The sequence below is a fragment of the Coenobita brevimanus genome, chromosome 33 (genome assembly GCF_032717465.1).
Source record: "Coenobita brevimanus isolate Jiangsu-jjx chromosome 33, ASM3271746v2, whole genome shotgun sequence".
Classification (NCBI taxonomy): Eukaryota; Metazoa; Arthropoda; class Malacostraca; order Decapoda; family Coenobitidae; genus Coenobita; species Coenobita brevimanus.
Genome location: NC_136986.1, coordinates 24,107,214 through 24,121,296, shown reverse-complemented (window position 1 = coordinate 24,121,296; position 14,083 = coordinate 24,107,214). Strand labels below are relative to the sequence as shown.

General features: G+C 41.6%; 1 non-coding gene across 1 annotated transcript; it reads left to right on the top strand.

The window, feature by feature from the left end:
• The first annotated feature begins 337 nt into the window (after nt 1–337).
• On the top strand, nt 338–456 carry LOC145395978 (5S ribosomal RNA). Its single transcript, XR_013896705.1, has one exon. It is a non-coding gene; the product is annotated as a 5S ribosomal RNA (ribosomal RNA).
• Nucleotides 457–14,083: the final 13,627 nt, after the last annotated feature.

The following is a 14,083-nucleotide window of genomic DNA, read 5'->3' as shown; positions in this document are numbered from 1 at the left end:
TTATTTTTAATTTTCAAGAAATCCTTGAGTCAGTGTAAACTACCTGATATCTGGAAGAAAGCAAACATTGTTCCCTTATTCAAGAAAGGAAATAGACAAAATCCACTTAACTACCGACCAGTATCACTAACCAGTGTTGTAAGGTATTAGAAAAGCATATAAGAAAAGCTTGGGTAAATCATCTAGAAGAACACAGTACGATAACAGAAAGACAGTTTGGTTTCAGAAAAGGAAAATCACGTGTTACTAATCTGTTGAGCTACTAGACAGAGTAACAGACACATTACAGGAAAGAGAAGGATGGGTGGACAGTATCTATTTATATTTCAAGAAAGCAGCCAACGGCCATACCACGTTAAGTACACCGATTCCCGTCCGATCAGCGAAGTTAAGCAACGTTGGGTCTGGTTAATACTTGGATGGGTGACCGCCTGGGAACACCAGATGCTGTTGGCATCCCTACGTGTCAAGTGGGGTTGGTGGAGGATTAGTGCCCCTCCCTGTAAAACAATTAACTCTAAGCCCTTGGCCACCCCATTTGGGATACATGGCATCTGGCAATGAATGAATGATTTGACACAGTACCACACCAAAGACTTTTATGGAAACTATACCATCAAGGAGGAATTAGAGGCAAACTGTATTGTTGGATGCAAGATTTTCTCAAGAAAAGGAAAATGAGAACAGTACTAAGGGGAAATTACTCATCATGAAAAGAAGTGACTAGTGGAGTACCACAGGGCTCAGTGCTGGCACCAATCATGTTTTTAGTATATATAAATGATATAGACAGTAACACTGGACATGAAACCTATCTAAATATGTTTGCAGATGATGCAAAAATACAAAGGAGAGTTAATAACACAGACTCTTGTAAAGAGCTACAAGAAGAATTAAATAAACTTCATGAATGGAGTAATACATGACAAATGGAATTCAATGTGGACAAGTGTCATGTAATTAAGTTTGCTAAAAGTGGAAAAAGACTTGATTGGGATTATAAATAAAACCCTACACACATCAGAAAGAGAGAAGGACCTAGGTGTGATTGTCAATAACAGACTATCTCCGGCTGACCACATCAGTGAGAAGGTACGGAACATGTATACACTGCTTGCCAATATGAGAATAGCGTTTACATACATAAATGAAGACATGCTAAGAAAGATAATAACATCATTCATCAGACCAACCCTGGTCAGTATTCTGGAGTCCTCATCTCAAAAAACACATAGACAAGATTGAAAAAGTTCAAAGGGCCGCTACAAGATGGGTACCAAGCTAAAGGGATCTAAGCAATGAAGAAAGACTAAATAAACTGAATCTACCAACACTACAGGAGAGAAGGAAAAGAGGTGATATGATTATGCTGTATAAATGCATATCAGGGATTGAGAAAATAGATATAAATCCTCTCCTTTCACGGATCCACCTGGTGAACAAGCCTACATCTTTTCTATCCTTAATGACCTAGAGCAGCTTGTACAGCACCCTACCCGTATCCCTGACCGCCTTGGAGAGAGCTCCAACATACTTGACCTCTTCCTCACAACTAATCCTTCTGCTTACTCTGTTAATCTTTTCTCTCCGTTGGGCTCCTCCGATCACAACCTTATTACCTTAACCTGTCCTATCATTCCGGTACGGCCTGTGGACCCTCCAGGGAAGCGTCGTCTGTGGCATTTTGGAGCCGCGGACTGGGAGGCCCTCAGGCAGTACTTCTTTGATTTTCCCTGGAATGATTATTGCTTCCATGGCCGTGAGCCATCTGAGTGTGGCTTGCGCATTACAGAGGTTATTCTCTCGGGCATGGAAGCATACATTCCATTCTCATATCCTTTGACTAACGCAAGAAAGCCTTGGTTTAATCACGCTTGTTCTAATGCTGTCCGCAACAAGGAGAAGGCCTACAAAAGGTACCGGAGCCAACCCACCCCTGAATCACATTGTCTTTACGTTTCTGCCCAGAATAGTGCTAAGTCTGTTCTTCGCTCTACTAAAAATAATTTCATCCATACTAAATGCTCTCAGCTCTCCAACTCGAATTCTTCCCGCTCCTTCCGGCACCTTGCCAAAAATCTTTCTAACAACTTTACCTCATCATCCTTCCCTCCTCTTTTCTACTTTGATGGTTCTGTAGCTATTTCTTCTACTGATAAAGCAGATCTCTTCGCACAGACTTTCTCCTCCAATTCCACCTTAGACGATTCCGGTGCTGTTCCTCCAACACTTCCCCCCTCTGACTTCCTCATGGCTGATATTAAAATTTCTTCAGTTGATGTATTTTCTGCCATCACTGGCCTCAGTACTAACAAGGCATATGGGCCTGATAGGGTCCCTCCTGTTGTTCTTAAGAACTGTGCTTCTGTGCTTACACCCTGCCTAGGTAAACTCTTTCGCCTTTGTCTGTCAACTTGTACCTTTCCTTCTTGCTGGAAGTTTGCTCTCATTCAGCCAGTCCCTAAGAAGGGTGACCACTCCCAACCCTCCAACTATCGTCCAATTGCTTTAACGTCCTGTATTTCAAAGTTTTCGAGTCTATTCTTAATAGAAAAATTTTAAGGCATCTTTCCTATCACAACCTTCTTTCCGATCGTCAGTATGGGTTCCGTCATGGACGCTCCACTGGCGATCGTCTCACCTACCTTTCAGACTCCTGGTCATCCTCCTTTCGGGACTTTGGCGAAAGCTTTGCCATTGCACTTGACATCTCAAAGGCTTTCGATCGAGTCTGGCATAAATCTTTAATTTCCAAACTGCCCTCCTACGGTTTCTATCCTTCTATCTGTGCCTTCATCACTAGCTTCCTTTCTGGTCATTCTATAGCCGCTGTTGTAGACGGCCATCGTTATTCTCCTAGATCTATCAACAGTGGTGTTCCTCAGGGCTCTGTCCTATCACCAACTCTCTTCCTTTTATTCATCAATGATCTTCTAAGCTGTACATCTAACCCTATCCACTCATACGCTGATGACTCCACCCTTCACCTTTCCATTCGGTTCCCGCAACGCCCATCTCAACAGTTACTTCAACAAACAAGGGATGAGGCTATGGCACACCTAATGTCTGACTTGGCTGGTATCTCTGACTGGGGTAAAAATAATATGGTTGTCTTTAATGCATCTAAGACTCAGTTCTTACACCTATCAACCCGACAAAATCTTCCACAGGTATACCCACTAATGTTTAATAATATTCAGCTTAATCCTGCATCATCCTTGAACATGCTTGGGGTTTCATTTACTCGGGACTTATCTTGGAAAAATCATATTACATCTCTTGTAAAATCTGCTTCCAAGAGATTGGGCGTGCTAAACCGACTCCGCTCTTTCTTTACCCCTGCGCAATTGTTGACTCTATACAGGGGTTTTATCCGCCCCTGTGTGGAGTACAACTCTCATGTGTGGGGAGGCTCCCCACATACAGCTCTTCTCAATAGGGTGGAGTCAAAGGCTTTTCGTCTCATTAACTCTCCTCCTCTTACTGACTCCCTTCAACCTCTGTCTCTTTGCCGCTCTGTTGCATCTTTATCTCTTTTCTATCGCTACTTTAATGGTCACTGCTCCTCTGAACTGTCTGCTTGCATTCCTTCACCTCTACGACGGGCGTGTAGCATCCGTCTGGCAGCAAACTCTCATCCCTTTTCTGTCCATCTCTCTAATGCAAGAGTTAACCATTACTCCCAGTCTTTCATTTATGCAACAGGTCAGCTCTGGAACTGTCTCCCTCTGTCTTTATTTCCTGCTGCCTATGATCTCCAGTCTTTCAAACGCAGTGTGTCCAGGCATCTCAAAATGATCGGATCTTGAATTTGGCTCTCTATTGTATTTTGTTTTTCTCTTGGAGGGAACTGTTACTGCGGGCTCATGGCCTTTGGTTCCTTCTTCCTCACAAAAAAAAAAAAAAACTTAAAGTATGGGGAAGCATCAGCAATAGGACACTGCAAAAAATTGCATAAAAAGAGAGGTGATAAAGATGTAAGGGAATACAGTTTCCCAAATTGAGCAATTGATCAGTGGAATGCACTATCGAATGAAATAGTGTGTGCCAAAACAATTCACAAATTTAAGGATATGTACGATAAATATGGTTTAAGACATGGGACAGTACGAGCTTGACTCATTCCTGTAAAGGTACAATTAGGTAAGAACAATTAGATAACACACACACACACACACACACACACACACACACACACACACACATACTTGTTCAAGCCACTCACTATTTGTTCATCGGAGTCATTACGCTCGCCTTCCAAACTGCTCACATACCTCTATGGAAGTGTGCACCCCAATTTCAGAACCACTGTCCTAACCTAATGGTGTGATGAGGCTGTCCATGGTTGGTGCTGAGAACACTGGCACTCCACTAAGTCTCACTGAGGCAGGAGTGAAGCGTTGGCCTAAAAGAACAGACCACTTTATCTTTACCCTGACCACCTCCAGGTCCCTGTGACTCTTACCACTACAGCTTGTTTTTTGATCTTCTCTTAGGAGAGAACTCGCCTCCTCCACACATGCAGAACGTCCCAGCTCAAGCTTCAATCCGGAACACATGACTGGGAGTCCAGTGCCCTGTAAATCACATTACCAGGTGTGTGTGTTTGTGTGTGTGTGTGTGTGTGTGTGTGTGTGTGTGTGTGTGTGTGTGTGTGTGTGTGGAGTGAGTACCGGTACTGTATGTTGGACTCAATCACCAAAAAGAAACAGACAGCGTTAGGGCATGTTTACTAATCAACAGCAGAAATTTGGATCTCTCGGTCTCTCTGTCTCTCTCTTTCTCTTTCAATCTCTCTCTCTCTCTCTCTCTCTCTCTCTCTCTCGAGAGAGAGAGAGGGAGAGACTGACTGGTTGCTTCGAAAGCGCAGGTGAATAAGGAATATTAACACCAGGGCTTGTAGGGACATCTTTAATGGCGATGTTTCATAATATCTCATTGCATTATCAGACCTAAAAATAATATATTTTAGCTATGGTAATATTAACATCTTTTATCAAACTTTGCATCGAAAATAACTAAAAAATGTTCTAAGGGAAATGGATATCATGTCTAAGTCATAATGGAATAATAAAAACATATTCATACACTAAAATGCTCATTTCAGTTGAGTGAAAGCAAAATACATTCAGATAAATTTCCAAGGTAAGAATACACTCAAACCCTTAACCCGAGGTGTCCCGTCGACATATGACTACGTTGCAACATTATGAAACTGCCAGTCCCATCGACGTACTGGTACGTCGCGCAATTGCAAGGTTCGTAATTTGCACAATTTTCAAATCTCACGTTTGATTTTGGGTATGTAGAGTCGCACAACCTTCTCCTACCTGCCACCAGGTGGGGACAATCGGTGACCCCGCATGACCCGCACTCACCCTTGGCTCGGTCACTCACCTGTTAGCAGTGACCCAGGTCAGACATGGCACACAGAGGTCTCTCGAAGGAGGAAATTCAAGCTGCCCTGGACGCCTTCACAGGCGACAGTGATTCGCCACTAGATGACAAGGTGGTGGACAAGGATTATGTTCAACCAGAGGAGGAGGAAACTAACAGCAGTGATGAGGAGGTCCCATCCCCCAGGAAGCGGCGCTACGTGACCTATCGTGCCGCTAGAGGGGGCCAGCCTGCACCAAAACATCGCGCAACAACCTCTCGGCAGCCCCTACGTGATGTGGAGTCCGAATTCGAGGACGAGGACGAGGATGGATCCATGGGATGTGCTGCCATGAGGTATGGCCGCGAGATTATCACACATCACGGCCCCAAGCACACAGCACGTCGTACTAGCAGGTATGGGCCTAGTGTTTTGTTTGGGGAAGGCGGAAGTGGTGTGGAGGGAGTGGGGAGTGAAATGGAAAGTGTAGGGGTGAGCATTGAAAGTGAGAGTGGCGGGAGTGAGTCATCGCTCTCCCGTGGTGGTGTGAGGCGGCAGGGCGTATCACATGGGGCAGTGAGGGTGTGTGGTGAATCATGTGGTGTGGTGATGGAGCGGGGAGGTGAGGAGGAGCCACTCCCCAGCATGTCTTATGCTTCCCAGTATTCCCGAACTTCCTCCCCACAGCCCCCTGATGTTCCCCAAGGCCGTAAGGGTAAGGGAAAAGGGAAGGGTAAAGGCCGAGGGAAGAGGAGTGCGAGTGGGGAAGCCCTCCACACTGCTCCTTGCCAACGTCCCCCACCAGCATCTCCTCCCCACCCCAACGAAGATGACGATGGGGATGATGGGGGCGAGGGTTATGTGAGTTGGAATTGGGAAGATGATAGTGATATTTCTCCCATCATTCATCCTTTCACTGAGCATGGGCGCGCTGGCTGCACGGCTCCAGGAATTCACCATTGTTCCACCAGGCTGGATTTTTTTCCACCTGTTCTTCAGTGAGGGTTTTGAGCAGATAGAACAAACCAACCGTTTTGCTAGCAGCCAGCGCCATGAGAGTGAAAGGCTGGGCACAATGAGCAGGCATTCCATCATTTATGATTACCCTGTCTCCCTTGCAGAAATGTTTTTATTTTTTACCCTGGTACTTTTGATGGGTATTGTACGTAAAAACAGAATTCCGGCATAATGGACAAGGTACCCTATCATGTAGACACCAATATTTGGCAAAATCATGAGCCATAATAGGTTTCAGGAAATTCTAAGCCGCCTCCACTTTTACGATGCTGATGATCCTGCCAGTGCAAATGACACTGATAAGATGAGGCGAATTAGGTTGGTTTTTGATCACCTACGGCAAACATTCCATTCTTCATTTTATCCCTATAGAGACCTTGTCATAGACGAGAGTCTCATGTTGTGGAGAGGTAATATTTCCTTTCGGCAATACATACCCAGCAAAAGGCACCGTTTTGGGTTCAAGATCTTTGTTATGTGTGACTGTAGAACTGGTTATTTGCAAGACATAGTCTTGTACACTGGTGCACAGACAGACATAATAGAAGATCGGAGTATTGGACTGTCTGGAGTAGTGGTAAAGACAATGATTGAAGACTACCTTCATCGTGGTCACGTCCTTTACCTGGATAACTGGCACACTAGCCCTCTTCTCACTCGTTATCTACTGTACACCTGCATGACACGGGACTCTGTTGTACCGTCAAGGTGAACCTGCGTCACATGGTCAAGGTGGGGCAGAAACTAGAAAATAATGAGGTGGTCTTCTTCCAGGCTAACAATATCCCAGCTACAGTGTGGAACCACAACAGAGAAGTTAGCCTCTTGTCCACGGTTCATCGCCCATTGATGCACTGTACAGAGTCCATGGATTACCGCAGCGAGAGCAGGCGCCACATCTGGAAACCTGAGTGTGTGCTTGATTATAATATCAACATGCACCTGGTGAACCAGTCAGACTCCATGATATCCACTGTCGAGTGTGCCATGACCACGATGAAATGGTACAAGAAGCTCTTCTTTCACCTGCTAGATATAACTGCCCTCAGTTGCCACCACCTGCACGCCATGACAACAGGAGTGCAGGAAACCTTTGAAGGGTTTGTGAGGGAGCTTACACGTGAGATTTTTGTCAGGTATGCAGTTGAGAGGCCCCAAAATTGCACACACACTGCCCCTACCATCCAAACTCCCCTGAGAATATCCACCTGCCATTCCCCACTCCTATACCTCCCCAGCCAAATAGACCTAGGCCCCAGTGCAGGTGTCATGTGGTAGTAAGTCCCGTGTGAGACCCACCACTCAGAGAAAAGACACCCGCTATGAGTGCGTTGAGTGTGACATGGGTCTCTGGATTCACCCTTGTTTCAGTGAGTATCACACCTTGATGCAGTTCTGATATTGTTTGAATTCGATATACTCAGGAAAAAATGCGACATAAAGACGCTCAGTGTAATTATAAGGCCCATAAATATGTAAATAGTAGTATAAAAGTGGACACGGGTGTAATGTAAATGGAAAATTATGTAAGGTAAGTGCATATATTCTAAGTCGATACATTCTTAGCAAGTGTATATAGATTCAGTATTCTGATACTCAGTGGAATAAATAGGGCCCATAAATATGTAAATAGTAGCATAAAAGTGTAAACGGGTGTAATGTAAGTGGAAAATTATGTAAGTGCATAAATATATTCTAAGTTGAAACATTCCTAGCAAGTGTATAGAGATGCGATATTCTGATGCTCTGTGGAATAAGGCCCGTAAATATGTAAATAGTTGTATGAAGTGGAAACGGGTGTAATGTAAGTGGACAATTATTATGTAAGTGTATAAATATAATGTAAGTCGAAACATTCCTAGCGAGGGTATATTAATGCGATATTCTGATGCTCGGTGGAATAAATAAGGCCCGTAAATATGTAAATAGTAGTATAAGGTGGAGACGGGTGTATTGTAATTGGAGAAGTATATTAGGAGTGCAGAAATAAAGTATAAGTTGAAACATGAGTGGTAGCGAGTGTGCTTGCTACATGAATATGCGCCAGCATTTCGTTTAATACCCTAAGGAATGTAAATAAGTGAAAACATTTACATTGGTTGAAGAAAGGTTCAAAGTAAACAAAAACAATACTATGAAAGTAAAGGGAAAAAAAATGTATGTTGAGAGAAAAGTCATAGCAAGTGCGCTGAGTAAGCAGATGTGCGCAATAGTTATGCTAAATATCATCGTAATGAATGAAAACAGCTGAAAACATTTACATAGTCAAAAATGGTAAAATGTCACTGAAACAGTATTATGCAAGTACAAAAAATTATACGTTTATTGAAACAAGATACTTAGCAACTAGCGTGTGACCAATATGACCAAACTCACTATGCTCGTGTGATGGAACAATGCTTATTTTTCCAGTATATATAAATGAAAACCATTATATTGTTGTTGTGATTGTTTATTAGTTCAAAATCAATAAATGTAGATGTGTTCTTTGTTGTTTCTCCCAAAATTACCTACCATGGAAAACCTGAGAGCCTCACACGTCAGTGACTGAATATGATACCTGACACGGGGTGCCTCACCTGTTCTGACCACTTATGGACCCCGGTAAGCCCTTTCTTGGTGATTTTCCTTTGTTTCTCAACAAAAGCAGAGGTTTTAGCCAAAAAAAAAAAAAAAAATCCCAAAATAGCTTGGGATTGGGGGGTATCGGAGGTGGGAAATTGGTCAGGACGTGATGGGTTAAAACACAACAGCTGAACAGAAGAACTATTGTCACCGATATTGGGTTTGTAGAGGTGTCTCCACGATGGGGAAGTCAGAGCTGTACTGGCATCTAGCAAGGACTGAAGGAGGTTCGCTTGACGGGGTGTTCGTGTGTGTGTGAGTGTTGTCTGATGACACTAAAAGGTGGTTTAGTGATTGGTCTGCCTGTTCCATCTGATGTACCTAAGTGTTCGTGTATGAGGGTTTTTAGACGCCTCTCTGTCTTTCCCATGTGACGTTAGGCAGCTATCACAGATATATCTGTAAACAATAGAAGACTCTAGGTGTATAGGTACCCTGTCTTTGATTCTGAAGAGGGTACCTATTTTTCTCGTACTAAAAACGACTTGAACTCTATTTGTGGAAATGTGTAGCTAAGTAGTTTGCGGAGCTTGTTTCTCAGGTGAAAATTACGTTTACCTCTGTAATCTAGCTTCAAGCAAGTAGTGTGTTTTGGGACAGTTTGAACTTTTTGAGCCACAGGGGTTAAAAGTCAGAGAAAAATTTAGGAAGCCCTTTATTATAAAGCATATTTGTTATGTACTCTAATTCCTTATGAGGCTGAAAATAATCTGAACAAATATGGTAGGCTCGGTTAGTCAGAGCTGTTACCAAATTACGCTTATAAATTATTGGAATGAATAAGCTGAATTTCGTGAGGCTTTCAATCGAGTTTGGCATAAATCTTTAATTTCCAAACTGCCCTCCTACGGTTTCTATCCTTCTATCTGTGCCTTCATCACTAGCTTCCTTTCTGGTCGTTCTATAGCCGCTGTTGTAGACGGCCATCGTTCTTCTCCTAGATCTATTAACAGTGGTGTTCCTCAGGACTCTGTCCTATCACCAACTCTCTTCCTTTTATTCATCAATGATCTTCTAAGCTGTATATCTAACCCTATCCACTCATACGCTGATGACTCCACCCTTCACCTTTCCATTCGGTTCCCGCAAAGCCCATCTCAACAGTTACTTCAACAAACAGGGGATGAGGCTATGGGACACCTAATGTCTGACTTGGCTCGTATCTCTGACTGGGGTAAAAATAATATGGTTGTTTTTAATGCATCTAAGACTCAGTTCTTACAACTATCAACCCGACAAAATCTTCCACAGGTATATCCACTAATGTTTAATGATATTCAGCTTAATCCTGCATCATCCTTGAACATGCTTGGGGTTTCATTTACTCGGGACTTATCTTGGAAAGATCATATTACATCTCTTGTAAAATCTTCTTCCAAGTGATTGGGTGTGCTAAGCCGACTCCACTCTTTCTTTACCCCTGCACAATTGTTGACTCTATACAGGGGTTTTATCTGTGTGGAGTACAACTCTCATGTGTGGGGAGGCTCCCCACATACAGCTCTTCTCAATAGGGTGGAGTCAAAGGCTTTTCGTCTCATTAACTCTCCTCCTCTTACTGACTCCCTTCAACCTCTGTCTCTTCGCCACACTGTTGCATCTTTATCTCTTTTCTATCGCTACTTTAATGGTCAGTGCTCCTCTGAACTGTCTGCTTGCATTTCTCCACCTCTACGACGGGCGTGTAACGCCCGTCTGGCAGCAAACTCTCATCCCTTTTCTGTCCAACTCTCTAATGCAAGAGTTAACCGTTACTCCCAGTCTTTCATTTATGCAACAGGTCAGCTCTGGAACTGTCTCCCTCTGTCTGTATTTCCTGCTGCCTATGATCTCCAGTCTTTCAAATGCAGTGTGTCCTGGCATCTCAAAATTATCGGATCTTGAATTTGGCTCTCTATTGTATTTTGTTTTCCTCTTGGAGGGAACTGTTACTACGGGCTCATGGCCTTTGGTTCCTTCTTCCTCGCATAAAAAAAAAACACACACACAAAAAAAAAGAATATTGGTTTCCGGTAGACATTGGTAGTGAAAGTGGTACCTGTTCTGGTGATATCTATATCTAAAAATGGAGGTTTATTATCCTTTTTTGTCTCAGCTGTGAATTCTATGTTTGAATGTCTCGAGTTAAGGCAGTTTTAAAATCGTGGTATGTGATCCGGAGATTGAAAAGTAAAAAAGTGTCGTCAATATACCTCCGATTAAACAATAGCTTAAAATCCTCTGGACAATCTTTAATCCAGTTCTTCTCATGAAAGCTTAAGAAAATGTTACTTAGTGTTGGGGCAAGGGAGTTTCATATTGCTATCCCATCTACCTGTCTGTAGGCTTGCTCACAGAATAAAAATATGCGGTTTTTAACAGCTAAATTCAGTAATTTACTCTTTTTTTTTTTTTCACTATTGAAGCTGGAAACTGTCCTCCGCCTTAAAAAGTTCACTGATGCAAATATCAATAGTCTCATTTATCGGGTTATTGGTAAATAGAGATTTAATATCAAAACTGGCCATAACACAACTGTTGATGTTTAAGGCTGTTATTTCCTTAACGAAAGAAAATGTGTCCCTGCAAGTGTACTGGTTATTGGAAATGGGGCTGAAAACTGGTATCAAATATTAGCAATGTTGCAATTATAGGTTCCTATGGCAGATATGACTGGTCTTAGAGGACATCCTACCTTGTGGACTTTGGGGATCCCATACATTATGCCTGGCTTTGAACCACTCGATCGTAGGTGTGAGTATACTTCGTTACATAAAATCTCTTCTTCCACCATCTTTGTGAGCAATCTGTTAACCTTGTCCTCTGACTTTAGTATTAATGTAAATATGTCATCATTTGCTCTGGTAAATGTAGTTGCATCATGCAGAATATTTAGTATTTTTGAACATAGTCATTCCTGTCCAAAATAACTAACCATTCCCTTTATCCGGTTTAACAGTTACAGTATTAATGAAGTTATAAGGCTAAGTATTCATCTTTACTGAGGTTGTCAAATCTGCAATGTAAACCTAGTGAATAAAATGACTCAAATGCTAAGTGGCGGATGGAGTTTTTAAAATAGTCTGTCCCCCTCTTCAGTGGGAATCAAAGTTCCTCATGTAATTTTACAAACTCAAGGAAATGGTTCACAAATTTTGGTTTACTTGGAGTAATTGAAAATTTAAGTCCATTAGACAGAGCAGACTTAAACTGGGAAAAGAACTCTACTTGAGAAATTAATGATTACATTGTCTAGAGGCAGAGTGGCACGAAAATTATAACCTAGTTTAGTTAACTTAGATATCTGAACAAACTCCACCTTTGATATTGCCGTGTAATTTCGTTTGGTAGCTAGACACTTCAGGTGGTTAAAGTCAATCCATGAAACCTTTGATTTAAGTTTATCCCATAAATCATTAAGTTTTCTGCTGGACTGTTTCAAATGTTTCTCTATGTTCCTAACTTCGGTACGCAAAAAGAACTTCTGACATTTTCTGTATGATCTTGAGAGTTGCAAGCGATGGTTAGAGAGCTTAAAACTTTGAAATTTCAGCACTAGATTTTGTTCTCAACAACACTTCAGAAAACAGAGATAACACTGTCGTTTCCGATGCTTCAAGTCAAGGTGGTCAATTTCTCTGAACAGGGTAAGCTTTCCAAGCAACCAGTCACTCACCATTGTAATTATATACCGTTATGGACGACCAGTGCATACCCTGTTCAGAGAAATAAAGAGGTAAACATAGTTTTCACCTGAGAAACAAGGTACGCAAACTTTTCAGCAACACATTTTCACAAATAGATTTCAGTAATTTTTAGTACAAGAAATACAGGCACCCTCTTCAGAATCAAAGACAAGGTACCCATACAACCTTGAGTCCTCTGTTGTTCACAGATATACGTGTGATAGCTACCAGGTGTCATATAGCGGAATGACAGAGAGACATCTAAAAACACGCATACATGAACACTGTACATCAGTTTGAACAGGTAGACCAATTACTAAACCACCTTTTAGTGCCACCAGACAACACACACACACACACACACACACACACACACACACAGAAGAAGAGAAGAACACTTTTTTTTTTACAAAGAAATATGTTTGCAGATACGAAAGTGGTACATAAACAGGACGGAATAAAAAGAAGGAAGGTAGTAGAACCATGTCATGACAAGTATATAAACAAGATGATAAAGTTGATGTACTCAAATGTGGATGGAATGGTATCTAAATTATTAGAGATGAATGATTATATCAGAGAAAATGAACCACATATAATATGCCTAACTAAAACAAAATTAACACCAAGGATATCAAATGACATACTAAACTTAGAGGAATATAATATATGGAGAAGAGATAGAAACTTAAAAAAAGGAGGAGGAATTATAATATTAACTATGAAAAATCTAAAAGTCAATGAAATAAAACTAGATATACCCTCACAAGTAGAACTGATTGCAGTAGAGATCAACACATCTGAAGGGAAAGTAACTGTAGCCAATCTGTACATGCCACCCAGATCAAATACATGGGAAAGATACAAATATGAGGACCTAGGTGAGAGTACAATTCAGAGTTTAAGAGCATTACTACATAAAATGGAAGAGAAATTGGAAAGAACTATACTAACTGGAGATTTTAATACAAATATAAATTGGAATACTCTAGATATAATAAGCCAAGAATGCTGTTGGGACCAAAAGCTCCTGGATCTCGTGCAGAAGTTTTTCTTAACGCAACATGTGAGGGAAACCACCAGAAAAAGAGGACTCAATATACCTTCAGTGCTAGATCTCATATTTACTAGGCAAGAAAATGATATTGACAGTTTAATATATCACCCTCCACTCGGCAAAAGCGACCATGCGGTACTAAATTGCAAACTTCAGGATAGCATATGACATAGTTAACAGCAATGAAAGTTACAAAAAGAGTCTAAACTATAAAAAGGTAAATTATCATGACCTAAAGAATGATTTCTTAGAAGTTGATTGGGAAAATGAGCTTAGAGGACAAGATTTAAATGCTGTATATAAAAAATTCTATGAATTTTATGAAATAGGAGTCCAGAAGTA